Genomic DNA, 16,294 nt, shown 5'->3' with positions numbered 1-16,294 from the left:
CCCACAAAACGCTATAAATTCTGATGTCGGCCATTTTGATGACGTCATATTTCCGAAACCCGACCCGATATTCTTTGGGACTTCCTGTGAAACATTTACGAGCGGATGTGCTAAGCGTTCCAGGTAAATTTTGCTTTTTATTCGGAATATTTAGGTTACCATGCAAATAAGCTGAATTTGATTGTATTTTAAATTGCGTTTTCCTCCCCCACTTCTACACCCCGAAAAAAGGGGAAGCGTACAGCAGAAAGTCGGGGACTTTTGATATGTCATTTAGAATGACCTAATGAACGTTTTTGTGAAGAAAAACCTTGGCTTCTAATTTTTCCGAAGAAAAATACTAAAGTTCCTGGACTACTATCCAAGAATACACGTTTCAGAATCCTCAGGTACTCACGCAACAATTTTTATAGAGGGAGTTCGGCTACGGGCATATAATTTGAAGTACTAACAATTACCTCTATAAAAAATGTTGTGGAAATAGTCTACCGCAGGATTCTGAAACACGGATATTTTGATAGGACACATACTAGTTCCTAAGTGAAGTCTTGACCCGACTACGGTAGGTGTCATAGTTTTGGAGCTATGGACCTTTAAAGCTTTTTTTTTCATGTTTTTGGCAGTCTATAACTCCGAAAGGAAGCATTTGTGCACCCAGGTTGGTCTATACTTTTTATCTTATCTTGGTGTCAGGAATCACCTCCTGAACGTTGTCGGTGTTGTTTTGAAACACTCTATATGTCAAATACTAGTTTACTTTTATGAATCATAGCACAAATACTATAAATCGATAAAATCATTGTATATACAAACATAATAAAGGGCATTTAGCAACGTTTAAAGATATGCAAGTCATTACATATTATACTCCAATAAGAAATATGACTTAGACTTTGCTATATCATACTCTTTCGTCTTCCTCTTGTGATGTGGAAAGATTCTGATCAGTTCTAGATTAAATTAAGGGGAAAAATCAAGGCATACATTTTGTACGTACATAACTTTAGAAAACGATACAAGAAAAATTCGAGACGAGACAAGATAAGCTTTCCCATAGTCAAAACGAGACGAGAAACAATTCTTCGAGAATTAAGACAAAACTAGAGTTCTACAAAAAAATTTTACGAGACTAGATGAGAAATCTTATTTTTTGCCTTGTTTCGTCACCCGGGGAGAAGTAATTTGCTGTAATTACGCTCACGAACAAGTGTACAGAGATCTTGAGGAAGGTAGGTGATAATGGTGCTAATTCAGGGGAGAGAAGAGTGATGGAGCCCGGTCCCTTCCCCACGAAGTTCGGTGGGATTCCTGTATTTACATTAAAATCTTCATTGATGTCTTGTTGGACAACTTCTGGCAGTGAAACACACATATCTAAAGCCACTTCCCCCAAAGTTGTACAGAAATTGACATCTTCGGTGAGTGGTCGAACTTCGAACTAGATTACTTTCAGATAGCAGCTCTCTACTACATGAATGACTAAGAATGGACTTTATGTTGTCTATGTTCATATAACAGGTACCTTCGTTGTAACTGACGTGTCCTTTCTTCTATTACTTTTCTGCTTTACACCACATACTATTAAATATTTATACCACCACGCCATGCTTTACATCACATATATTAAGTAACATTCACTACCAGCTGTCTTACCTTTGTCAATCAAAATACGTCTCGTAGTCCCTGCGTTGAGCTGAATGTCTAATTTCTTTGTGTTTCCGGTGGACAGAAGAACCTTAGCAGACTCCATTTTTTAGAAATCTCACTCCCGGTCGGTGCTTATTGCCGTCAAGAGTAGCACTATTGCAATGTAGTAACTCGATTACAGCCAGACTATGTTTCAGAGCACGAAGTATTCCAATATCACTAGCATTCATCAGTGCTAAGAAAGAAATTATTATTCATTATGTTTGATGTTTGCATACCCGAAGACAATTGTTTGATTTATTCGGTTTTAGATAACAAACAACGGTACACTATTTTCTTTCTATTTGACTTGATTTCAGTTAAAAAAAAAAAAAAAAAGGAAGTGGTTTAGTATATCACCGATTTCTTTTATTATGACAAATATCGAGAATTTTCTATTGTGCCAGTCAGTGTAACAAGACTCCTTACATACCATAACTACCAAGACAATGTAAGACAATGTTATTTTACCCTGAACGGAACTATATACGAAATACAGTATAATAACAAATGTATTAATGTTTGTAATAAAGAATAGCTATATATATATATATATATATATATATATATATATATATATATATATATAAGTACAAATATAAGTACAAACAATTTTTACGTCAAAATGACGCAGGGATCTGTTTCGTTGTTTTCGTACACGTGCCTTTCATTTTTATCTAGCGGATAGACTCGTGGGAAAGAACGCACGCTAACAAAACATAGTTTACACCACTTAAAAAGTTGCAAAATTTTCTCATCGAAATAGCTATGATTTACTCCTGTTTTTAACTGACCGAAAACTGTTGTAGTAGGATTGTTGTTATTGCATGCAGTGAGAAGATGAAAATTTATTCAAGGTCTGTCCATCATAAAAAGGAAAACTCTTTTAAGTAATCTATAATTATGTATGAGATTGAGATTGTTCTGTTTGTTCATTTGTTTAATAACTAGCAAGAAAGCGTGTAGTTTTCTAAGGTCCTCCTTTCTTTGTCTATTTTAACTCTTGTATAAAAGTTTTCATCCACTTCCCATTTTGTACAATCGATTTGAAAAACATACTGTGATATTTTCAGGGGGTCTAGGCTAGGGTGACCAAGCGTCCCGTAAAAACCGGATTGTCCCGTTTTTTCACTACCATTCCCGGTGTCCCGATAAATTTTCCCGGGACGCCAAAATGTCCCGTATTTACGTACATTGGGTACAAAAAAATCCCAATCTAAAATTTTCTAATTTATATTATTATTTCCTAAGCTATATAACTATATTGGAATATGTCTAATTACTGAGCAATGTCATTACGACGTTTGCGATATTGGATGTGGTGACTGCACTGTTTTCCCTCCTAGGCTTCCCCACTCCGTAGACGACAGTGCAAGAGGCTGAAAGTCTTATGAAGAACAAATGTAAGCTGTTTTTACTCTCTGTTTCGGGCGGTGGAAGATTGAGGCGCTGTCATCAGTACAGTACACTGTTTCCGTGATTTGATTAAGATATAACGTACTTTCATTTACGAAAGGGGAACAAAAGTATAGAGCTATAAAGCTGAAAGTAAAAAGAAAACTAACTGTAAGTGAAATAATGTTTAAAAGTAAGAAAAAGAAAATGAAGGGAGTTGGAATGAGATGCTGAGAGTAGTTTGTTTAAATTCCGCCGGTGACATATTTTCTTGATTGACAGATATTGATAAATGTTTCATATATTTTTAGTAATGTTTTCAAAATTTCATTTTTTGTTAGTTGCTGATAGTTACTTGTTATTTAGTTAATTCCACAACATTTTCAATAGGTTTTAAAACGAAAAAGTGTAAATTTGTCTTTTTTTTTTTTTTTTTTTTTTTGGTGAGAGATACAGAGAGAGAAAGATAGAGAACGGAGAGGCAAAAATATATATTAAGGGGAGTAACCTATCCAAAAGTAGAAAGTTGTCCAGTTTTTTCTAGTTGACGATTTGGTCACCCTAGTCTAGGCAAATTCCCACCAGAGTCACGAAACTCTTCCTGTGGCATTCCTCCTATCATACTCAACCTGATTTACCACTATTTGACAGTAGCACTTTCAGTCACCATTTATTTGAACTCTCTCCTCCAAGGGGAAATTTGAAATCTTCACTCCATGTATGTAATCACATCAGAGACGGAGTGGGTCAGTGGGTCAAGTATTCTGAGTGGGTCGTGGGTCAACAGCATATGACCCACTGTCACCCACCACCCACTATGACCCACTGCGCCACACCACCCATCGTGACCCATTGCAACACACCACCCACCATGACTCACTCTGACCTACCGACCCACTCTGCTAACTGCAATATAAACAGCATCTACTAAACACTGGTGAATTTGTCTACGTTTTACTCTCAAGGCCTCCATTTCCCTTCCTTTTTCATTTGTTTCTATTTACTTAACTGAAATAAGTAGACTATATCTAAGCCAAAAAAGAACTTCAGGTTCTTTTGGATATTGATATCTGTAATTGTAATAATAGCAATAGGACTTATACTACTACTTGGCTTTCGGGACATACAGCCTGTGAGTTTTCAGAGCAGCTAACTACTGGAAAAAATACATTTTTGAGTTACTGTAATATATAAATTATTATATTTAAAAAAAATTGAATGTAACTACAAGGGCGAAGTGAAAAAATCTCGGCCTAACCCAAAGATGGCGCTCCAATCAGCAAAATTTTATTGTTTTTCCCTAGGGGCGCTTTTCAGTTGTTCGTATAAGTGTCAACTTGTTCTCTCAAGTAGTTTGTGTGCAGGCATTGTTGCAGTTAGCAGTGGTGCCCACCCTCCCTCATTCCCATGACGCACCCCTCCTCAATTGTCTATCCGTAGGTGTTCTTCCATGAAAAAAATCTTTTCGATTAATTTTTAAACCGCCTCAAATATATTTATATAGATTTTTAACCCCCCAAATATTTCAATGACGCAGTTTGCGTCATAGCCCCCCTTTGTGGATACCCCTGGCAGTTAGACGTCTTGCGTACTAGTTGTGAAAATGGATAAACTTGAATATCGTGCGGTAATCAAATTTTTCGTTTTGGATGAATTAAACCTTATGGAAATCCATCCGAAGTTGACAAAAGTTTACAGGGACTCTGCTCCTTCCATGTCAACCATTAAAAAGTAGGCAGCTGAATTTAAACGTGCTCGCACATCCCTCGAAGATTACCCACGTGAAGGAAGGGCGAAAACCGCAAATACACCGGAAACAATCGAAAAAGTGCATGATATCGTGTTGGATGACAGACGAGTGAAGGTGAGTGAGATAGCTGAGAGTGTGGGGATATCGGAGGAACGGGTGCGAAACATCTTGCATAAAGAACTAGGGATGCGAAACCTCTGCGCAAGATGAGCGCCACATTTGCTGACTGCCGGCCAAAAGCAAATGCGAAAACGATTTTCTCAGCAATCTTTGGACCGATTCAAAAGGGATCCGACCGATTTTGTGAGGCGATTTGTAACAATGGATGAGACATGGGTTCACCACTACACGCCAGAAATGCAACAGCAGTCCAAGCAGTGGGTAGAAGCCGGTGGTGCAGCGCCGAAGAAAGCGAAGACGATCGTATCGGCCGGAAAGGTCATGACAAATGTGTTTTGGGATGCGAAAAAGATCCTGTTAATTGAACACCTTGGAAAAGGGTGGAATAATTACAGGCAATTATTATTATTATTATTATTATTATTATTATTATTATTATTATTATTATTATTATTATTATTATTATTATTATTATTATTATAAGAATGCCGTGTATGACCATGAAAGATAGGCAGTTTGAATCTGAATACTGAAAACTAGTTGCTAGTTGACTATAGATCTTGGTCTTCGAGAAGTCTTCAGGAGGCAAGGACATCGGTCGAAGTCTTCCTTCATTTGAGATTGAGTTCCGGAGGAGTAAGAATTCGGGCTCGAGCCAAAGGTTGTTAAAAGTTATAGGGCACCGACCAAAGATGTTCAATACTACCTGGGTTTTGGTTGTCAACGACTCGAGCGGCTCGGCTCACAGCTCATTCACTATCGAACCGAACCGAGAAGTGACCCGAACCAACAGCTTACCTAATGGAGCTGGCTCGAACCGATGGCTCATCCGAGCCGAACCGAACCGAGCTGATTGCTCACCCAACCGAGCCAGTTCGAGCTATCGACTTAGTTGAGAGTCGAACCAAGCCGATGGACTCGTTTGAACGGAGCTAGCTCGAGCCTGGCTCACATGAGTCGAGTCGGTGGCTCATCCCAACCTAGCCAGCTCGAGCGATCAGCTTAATTGAGCCGAGTCGATGACTTGTCCCAACCGAGCCGATGACTCATCCCACTCAAGCCACTCAACAGTTCGCTCAGTTGAACCGAGTCGAGACGGTTGACATCACTACACGGGTTGGGTTTCTGCTTGGGCTCAAAAATTCGACCATGCAGGTCTCAGCCTTGATGGTAAGAACTACATACTTATATTAGTATGTACTTATATTAATGCTCATGACATTTGAGGCTGTTTCGTTATAAAAAATTATTATTGTCTCGTTATCGAGACGAGACGATACACACTAAAAGTACGAGACGAGATGCACTTCTATCATGAGCAACACTAAAAGTATTCCGCATTACTGCTTACATTTCTCATGGCTTTCGTTTTACAGTCTAATCAGGCCATGTTTTCAAAATGAATTAAACCGAGCTGAACGAGCGAGCTATTTATCAAATTCGACTCGACTCGAAACTCTACCTCAAAATAGTGACTCGACTCGAGAAAATTACATTTGACTCGACTCGAAACTCGAGTTGAGTCGAGTTAAAGCTCGACTCGTGCCCATCCTTAAGTATTTCGCAAGCCGTTAAACTTACGGAGCTGAAATTCAGTATATTACTCTTTATTGAAAATGAACAGAATGTGCCCTAGCATTTTAAGAAATCATCCTTTATGGGGGGGGGGCGGCACTTTCTATATATGGAAAATTAGTAGTGGGTTGGTTTGTAAAAATAATCGAAAATGATCGATATTAGTTGAGAAACAATTATTAATTGAGAAACAAAAGATACAGTGCTTTACTTCATATATCCATTGCTTTATGCTATAATAATTGCTGAAGCTTATGTTTATTATACGGAGTGCTTAGAGCACAGGCAACCAATCCATAAGTTGTGAGAAAAATAGGTATAAAATTTGTACTGTAGGCTTAATTACACGAAAATTTTAAGTTTACACTCTACGCTTAATTGCATGAAATATTTTATGCTTTTCTTCCTTTACGTTAGTCTACTTACTTTGATTTGGGATTGGGACATTCAAATTTCATCGTTTTTTGCACTGAATTGTATCGATAATTCAACAAGGAAATAATTATACCATGATAATTTAATTGAAATTCATCGTAATTTGGCCCACCACAAACACTTTACCATTTTATATCGTAAAGGTCAGATCCACCGTTATTGTAACAAAACGGTGCTTGAGCGATTGATCGTAGAAATTCGAACTCCTATTAGTGATAATTTCACATCCTGGTTTTATTATAAGTGTAAACTCTTTAGTCAGTAGAGAAGAGGCCGTGGATCTTGTAGCAGAGTTGATGACGCTGAGTTTTGGTGGGTCAGAGTGGGTCACGGTGGGTGAGTGGGTCGTTGGTCACGATGGATGGTGGATCAGTGGGTTCTGGGTCAAGTTTTGATTAACCCACGCCATCTCTAAATCACATATACATTGTGATGACCAAATCACCGCAGTTTATGACATTAAAAAAGGCCATATCTTGTCTTCGTAAGTTTCTACAATAAAAATGTTATTTGACTTCCCCACTTGTCTAGTGATAAGTGACTAGTGTCAGGTGCAATGGTTCTTAACTGGTGTGTCGCGACACATTGGTGTCACCGCAGTCCTCTAAGGTGTGTCGCGAAGTTTTAGAATTTAAAGATCATGAAGAAATTAATAATTATTATTTAAAATCGAGACAGACTGTACCAGTCAACACCTCCAGCGGTAGCAATAATGCTCAGCGCTATATAGAGTCATTATAAAAACTAATATTTTTCACTATTTTATATTATTATTATTATTATTTATAATAAAAATATCAAACAAGTGTGTCACGATGTCCTGGATGTTCAATAAAGTGTCGTCAGTCAAAAAAGGTTGAGAACCACTGGTCTAGTGACTGATCTAGCGCGCGTGCCGTTCTGCACTTGGTCTCGGGTTCGATTCCCTGTGGGAGAACATAAAACACATTACGAATGGCTCGGATAACACTTTGTGCTGTGTCATCTTACGCCACAGTTATTTTATGCTTATTTTCTACTATTTTCCGGTGTTTCCTTGTATATTTTTCCTTCATTGTCATTTCCGGTATTTTCTATATTTCTTTATTTTCTGCGTATATATATATATACATATTGGGTGTTCTAAAAAATCGGGCCTACGGACTACAGAGCACTATTCTACAAGTTAAAATAAAGCAAAATATAGGCCTATATATAACTGTATACCTTTCGGGTCCTCGCCTATAGGCACAAATTGCACTATGTCACAGATGAAGGACCATAGAGTAGATTTACTAATCCAACAAACAGTTACATCGATTATTTCCAGATAGCAGGTAAAGTCGATACACATTGTAACTAGCACCACTTATTAGTGTAACAATCGATTTAACTGTTTGATGGATTCGTAGAGCAATGCTAATGGTTCTAATTTCGATGATAACGTGTCTGATGAAGCAAAAGTTTTAGTTAGTTGGCGATACTGATACACATAGATATTTTAATAAAAACATTGTGCTTTGCTCAGAGGTTGTGTTATTTCTATTTTGAATTACTAAAGCAAAGCTAACATGAACCAGACAGTTATGTCATTTCTGAACAAGATGTGGCATGTGGAAATATGGTAAGTGTATAACGATAAACTGGTATCTTTTTATAATTAAATTTGAGCCATTAAAAATGACAACTTCTATGCAATCACTTCCATTTATTTTTTTATCTTGTATATCTTGTTGCCCCTGACAACCTATTATCCAAAGTCATATTATTTAAAACATATACAGACATATGAACATCTTTTTATATCGATCTTACGTAATAATAGTTTACATATATTTCTTTTTCTTCTTCGAATGGCATAATCATTCTAGTACATATATTAAAACATCTTACGCCCTAAAGTTACCCTAAAGTAAGGATTTACAAGTACTAGATATATAAATATACAACGCACCGTTGTATATTATGGCGCCCGACAGTGTTTTCTTTTTATTCATTCAATAAAAAAAAAGAATTCTGGATCGTTTACTTTTATATATTGATCATTTGAATTTTTCGAATGCACCTCGTATACTTGAAAATTACAATTCACATATAAATATACGTATATATCATATTTAATTTTATAACAAATATTATTATCATCTTCATTATCATATTCATTTTAAACTTTATCATCTTCATTCATTTATACATTTCAACGACGATGAGGGCACATTCGAAATTAGATTAATAAGTTATTTGGTTCCTTTTCGGGGTCATTAAATGCTTGTTACAAATTATCAGTTATTTATTTAGGCAACATGAAGAAGGTTTTGAAAAAGATGAATGTGATATTCATATAGTTGTTCATCATACATGAAATGATCAGATGTAAGACATAGTTAAACAAAATATAAATTAAGATTGAAATATCGATAATAACCAGAACATAATATAATAATTAACGTCTTTTTGACATCATAACATGAATAATGTGATTGATATTTCATTTTGGCAATCACAGGAAAACACATAAATAGTATGAAACACAAATATTAAGTAATACACATAACATCAAGGCATTTGTAGACATAAATTGATTAATTGCGATCATAGACATGAACTCAATTAAGGTACGAATAACAAACGAAATCATAATGATATTTCAAGTGAAATAAAGCAAAATAAATTAAGTACGGTCCCCTCAGACGCCACAACTACAATTTAAGTTACATGTCCAACAAGTTCATTCAAGTCACATTGAAAGTTACAAATCGGAATCGCTTTCTTTACTTCTACAGTTCTTAGTTTCTTATTTTGGGAATTTTTGCCGTAATTCCTGCCATCTGAATAGCGTTTCTGACAAATCGTATTATTTTGGCTATGATTAGATAGCATCATATTACCGGTAAAATTAGGTTCGGTCACACAATCACTACCACCGTTACTGTCGGTACTAGGATTAGGTTTGGTTACATGATTACTATTACTGTTGCTATTAGGATTAGGTTTGATTACCTTTCCAGTAAAATTAGGTTCAGTTCTCATTCGTTTTAATGGTAGCAAGATGTCATGTCTCCTAACATATCTGTACCTATTCTTTCCACAATGTTCACGGTACTTTGTCCTACCTCGGGTTTTGTTTCTTCTGTATTAGGTTCAGTAGCATCACCGGTACACATGAATTTAACATCTTCCTGCACATTGGGATCACACTTCAATCGCACATGAATAGATCGAAGTTGGTCTTGATTAAGGTTGGTTTGATTTAAGCTAGCAATATATTGCATCATTGATGGATTTTCAAAACTTTGCATCATCACACTTGGATGATGGAACCTAACGCACTTACGTTCTGCGAAGACACCATCAGACCGTTCACCAACATCATTCTGGTCTTTTCGTTGAATACACAATTCAACACCTCCAATTCAGTTAAACAATCACTACAAGCATTGATGGGAAGGCATGCTTTCTTTCTGAATTTCACAAATATTGGAATCAACTTTCTTCCTGCTACGTGAACCAATGTCGGGTACATATCACTCAAGGTTCTATTACCATTACTTCATTTCCAGCATCACTATCATGTAGAATATATCGTGAATACAAACGATCAATAGCGTTCATGAGACGAAAATGATCACAACTTCTCGCACATTGATACATACCAAAATCTTCATTATACACATCATCAGTAGGGCAATTAAAAACATTTGAACGAAGAGAAAAGTTAGGATAATCTGATCCAATCAGTACGGCAGTACGCTTATACGAACAGCTAATTTCATACAAACATTCAAATCAACAATGTCATATTTCTTTGTCGATGCCAACTTTGGATCCGCAGAAGGTTCAGGTTTCAATTCTTGCTTCCGTACTGTTCGTTGATCTATCCGTTGGTTTAGTTTTTCCAGTCGTTGATTCACTTTAGCAAAATGTTCATCGGTACGTCGTGCTTGGTCCTGAGACTGTTCCTTAATTTGTCGGGACAATTCTTTCAATAAGTCCATTGTTGTCTGAAGAATTCATGGCTCAATGTTGTTCGCTTCTACTCTTCTTCAAAACGATACAACTATTTCTCCAATCTCGGGTTTCCGGCACCATATATAACGATAAACTGGTATCTTTTTATAATTAAATTTGAGCCATTAAAAATGACGACAACTTCTATGCAATCACTTCCATTTATTTTTTTATCTTGTATATCTTGTTGCCCCTGACAACCTATTATCCAAAGTCATATTATTTAAAACATATACAGACATATGAACATCTTTTTATATCGATCTTACATAATAATATTTTACATATATTTCTTTTTCTTCTTCGAATGGCATAATCAGTCTAGTACATATATTAAAACATCTTACGCCCTAAAGTTACCCTAAAGTAAGGATTTACAAGTACTAGATATATAAATATACAACGCACCGTTGTAAGTGAACATAAATATTATCTCAAATAAGATCAACATAAACTCTGCCAATAGCAAAATAAAGTGGAAATAAAATTATAAATAGAATAAGTGTAACGGCTGGCCCTTACAACTACATAAGAACCAGCGGCGTAGCGTAAGGGAACGCCGGTATGCCCGGCATCCCCTGTTAATAAGAAAAAGTACGTATTTCATTATATATAAATTGCTTGCTTGTAATGATCACAATTATTTCCACTGCAATCTTCTGGCGCGCTCTCTCGACTTACTTTGACAAGAGGAACCTACGCATGCGCGTCGCTCAGATGCACATTTTCTGTCTTTCCTCCTGTCGTATGCTATTTTCCTCGGGCTTCCAGGCCGACTGAAAGCATCGGGGTTTTCGTCTGCTTTCTGTTGAATGCGCATGCGCAATACTTCCCTTCTCACTCCTCCTCATCCCTTGCAACCCAACATTTGCTTTAGATATACGCTGGCATATTCAAGTATTTCCAACTGTATATATTTTGAACTAAGCTATAGTTTCTGAACAGAACGTACGAGCCCTAATATAAAGGATATAGAACAAAACGGAAATGGTTAGTTCAACGCATTTTTGAAGCATGCCGGTTATGTAAATAATAGTATTAAAATAGTTATGCCTTAATCGTAACTAAATGCATCGTAATTGTAATCTTCATCGTAAAGGAGCTCACAGACACAGGCATAAATTTAAAGCATTCTGTAGAATTACGGTCACCGATCTGGTAGGACAAGAGAGCCACCACTCCCCGTCACTCGCAAAGATTGTGCCAGGGCCCTTCAGTCACTGGCACAAATCTCGGGGACATAAGGGGAACATGTTCCCTACAATCTTGTCCACTCCCCCCCCAATAATCCGATTTGAGATTGTGATGATGATGATTTCTATCCTACTGCCACAAAGGAAACTGATGTCCTTTGACTTGTTTCATTTTTAAAAAAAGAATCGTATTCTTTAATATTTCATTGTCATTAATTATTAGTAGTCTATTTTCAACTATTTGTTTAATTCCTGTAACTATTCCTATAATGCTATTATGGTAATCATAATTTTGCTCAGATAAGAGTATTGTTGCGCCAAATATAGGCCTGATTGATTTTCTTTCATAGTTTTGGGGAAGTCATTATTTGTATTGTTATAAAACACATGTCCTAAAATTTTAATGTGGATCATTGTGGATGCGTAAGTAGAAACATGACAATTATTATTATGCATATATTCAAATTTCAGAATGTGCTCACGGCACTGAGTTGTAATAATGATATGTACCACTATTTCATCTACATCATTTGGTATATAACATACGAGTACAACAGGTTTACCTCAGAAATCTGATTCATCTACTGTAATATGAGTCTCTTCTCCCCTCCCCCCACAATAAGTCTTAAAATGTGCCCTCCTGCCGATGTTATAGACAACTCTGCTCCCCTAATCCTCCACAGCATTTTTTCAACTTCATAAATATTTTGAACATCGTTAAAAAAAAGGAAGGGATTATGGGAACAGTCTTACCCATCCCACAACATTGAAGACAGATTTGCGCCCTTGACTTCAGTATCTGGATACAGAAACAGGCCCCCAGAGTTTTTTTTAAGTGCTTTGTATTTACATCTTCAAATGATATATACACTCAGGCCCACATTCACGAACGGGCGTCTGAGTTCCGAACCCAAGATGACAAATTTCTAGGGGCGATTTTTTTTTTTGAAAGAACGAGATTGACGTGTGGTATGTGGAGAAAAAAGCCGCCAACGAGACAAAAATGAAGGGAACGATACTGGACAATGTTCATACAAAAGTGGAGCCTAGTTTTCTCGTCAGAACGGTAGTGGCAAGAAGGAGCTGAAACAATTGGTTATTAAATTCTAACGTAATCCATGCATTCGCTTCTCTATGCCCCACTAGACCTCCAATTAGGGGGACTTCCTCCTAAATTTTGTATAACCCTATATTTCCATTTGGAATAGCTATGTATTGCTGCTTGCAGTAGTACTATATCGCAGAAATGACTAACTTTGGCATCCCCCTTTCGGAATATCACCCTACGCTACTGATAAGAACTGCTTAAATTGAATTCCAAACCAGTTCTCGGGTTTTGGCCTGAGATTAGTACCACACGAGGTACCAAATATGAGACTATGGTCATAGAAAGTACGCACGTTAACTATTTAACAGAAAGAGCCACTTGTTCAAATGTCATGTTTTTCCATGTGCAAAATTATTTTTGACCCCAATTTTCCCAGTTCTGCTCGTGTCTTACACACTGAAGGTTGATTTTTTTCATGAAGTAGTATGTTGTACAAATTTCCTTTGGTTGGTACTAGGGATGGCCAATTCCGGAATGTTTACTTTCCGGAATCCGGAAACTAAAATCGGAAAAATTCCGATTTATGAAAAATTCCGAAATTCGGAAAACCCCGATTTCGGAAAAAATTCGAATTTTTTCTGAATTCCGGAATTATTCCGAATTCTGGATTTGTCCAAAATCCGAAAAATGAAATTTCCGATTCCGGAATCCGGATTCCGGAAAATTTTGACCTCCCTTGTTGGGACTGAAATTGTTGCAGAGTGAAGCAATGTAAATAAATATATCTCTGTCCGTCTTCTCTTCCACGATAACTCACGTAGACCTTACCCGATTTTAAAGAAATTGTATATATAGCTTTTTTCAACATGTACGAATAACCATATTGTTTGGGGTTGCAATCCATCAATGAGTAAAATTCATCTCATATTGTAAGTTTGCACAAATGCATGAAAAAAATATTCAAGTACATATCACGTAAAAATAATTCAATTTAAATATAGTGTATATTTTCTTCAGAACATTCTGATCACTCCCACTGGTTGTAGTCGAAATCGGTCAAGTATAAGATTTTAAAAGAGGTAAGTTTTCCCTAACTTGATAATAAGTGATAAACTTAATAACTAACTAGTAAGATTTCTTATGTAAATCTATATATATATATATATATATATATATATATATATATATATATATATATATATATATATATATATATATATATATATAAAGTTGAAAAAAACTATGTTTGTGACTCTAAATCTCCTGAACCGCCCAACCGATCTCGATCAAATTTGTAATATGAATGAGGTTCAAAGCTGGTCTGGTTTTAGGCTATTCACTTTGATGATAGTACTGAGGGATGGGTGAAGGGGAGGGGGTATAAAAATAAATAAGACTTAATAACTCCTGAACCACTCGACCGATTTTGATCAAATTTTCAACATAGATGAGGTTTAGGCCTGGGATCGTTCTTATGATTTAAAGTTGACGGACCAACGTAGGGGAGGAGAAGTAGGGAGAAAGATAAAAAAAATCAATTTATATAACACTGAAAGTGACTATTTTTGAAACTTAATAACTCTTGAACTATCCGACCGATCTCAATCAAATTTTCAAGAGACATGAGGTTCGGATCTGGAAACATTTATGCAATTTCACTTTAACGGTAGATGCTAGGGGAGAGGGAGGGGAGGAGGACGTATAAATAAAAACTAATAAAACCTAATAACTTTTGAACCACCCAACTAATCTCGATCAAATTTGCAACATATATGAGGGTCGAGTCTTGGGTGTTTTTTATCGTTTCACTTTGACAAGCCAACCTAAGGGTGGGGGAGGGAGGAGATATATGTAAAAAATAAAATTAAAATGACTTCCTTTGTGACTTCATCACTCTTGAACTACATGGTCGATCTCATTCAAATTTTCAACATACATGAGTTTAGGGGTAGGGATTATTTTAGGCGATTATTCACTTTGACGATGCAACGTAGGGGAGGGAGAGGGGAGAGAAATTTAAAAATGATGAAAAATGACCGATATTATTGTTGAATCCATAGTTTTCGGTGTCGATGAGAGAAACAGTGACACTGCTGATGCTGTTTCATTCCAAGTTCAGTCGTGATAGTTGGGTAGAGGAGGATACAACGTAGGGGAGGGGATAAACATTTAAAAATGATCGAAAATGACTAATATTAGTGTCGAATCCATAGTTTTAGGAGTAGCTGAGATTAACAATGAGAATTCTGATGCCGTGTGTTGGTACACGGAGGGGGGAGGGAGCTATATATAATAAGAATCGAAAATGACCAATATTAGTGTCAAATTCATAGTTTTCGGGATCATTCAGATGAACAGTAACATTTCCGATCCGGTTTAAATTCAAAATCAGTCCCGCCATTTGGGGGAGGGAGAGGAACTCCGCAACTTGGGGAAGGAGGAGGAAGAGATATTTTTAAATGATCGAAAATGACTGATATTAGTGCTGAATTCACATTTTTTGGGGTATCTGAGATGAACGGTGACACTTCTGATGCTGTTTAAATCCAAATTCAGCCTGCATCTTGGGGAGGGGGAAAAAGAAATACATAAAACTGATAAAAAATAAAGCATATTATAGTGTCAAATCCATAGTATCCGGGGTCGCTGAGGTGACCGGTGACACTTCTGATGCCGTGCCCTGCAACATGGAAGAGGAGGAGAGGAGATATATAATAATGATCAAAAATGGCCGATATTAATGTCTGATCCGTAGTTTATAGGGTTGCTGAGATGAAGATTGGCACTTTTGATCCCGTTTAAAACCAAATTCAGCCCCGCAACTTGGGAGAGGGGGAGATAATAAAATGATCAAAAATGACCAATATTAGTGTCGAATTCATGGTTTTCGGCGTCGCCGAGATGATCAATGATCTTTCCGATGCCGTTTAAATCAGTGTCATTTAAAATGAAAACAGCATATTTCACGGATACTAAACAAATGAGAAACGTAGTTGTGCATACAAATTTTCATTTCAACCCAGCGAAGCGGTTAATATATGCTAGTAATATAATAATATTTTTCTCAACAGGTTTCAGCAAGATTACTTGATGTTGATGCAGTAT

This window comes from Thermobia domestica, chromosome 10 (assembly GCF_964235325.1).
Source record: "Thermobia domestica chromosome 10, izTheDome1.hap1.1, whole genome shotgun sequence".
Classification (NCBI taxonomy): Eukaryota; Metazoa; Arthropoda; class Insecta; order Zygentoma; family Lepismatidae; genus Thermobia; species Thermobia domestica.
Note: the sequence above shows the minus strand (reverse complement) of the source record.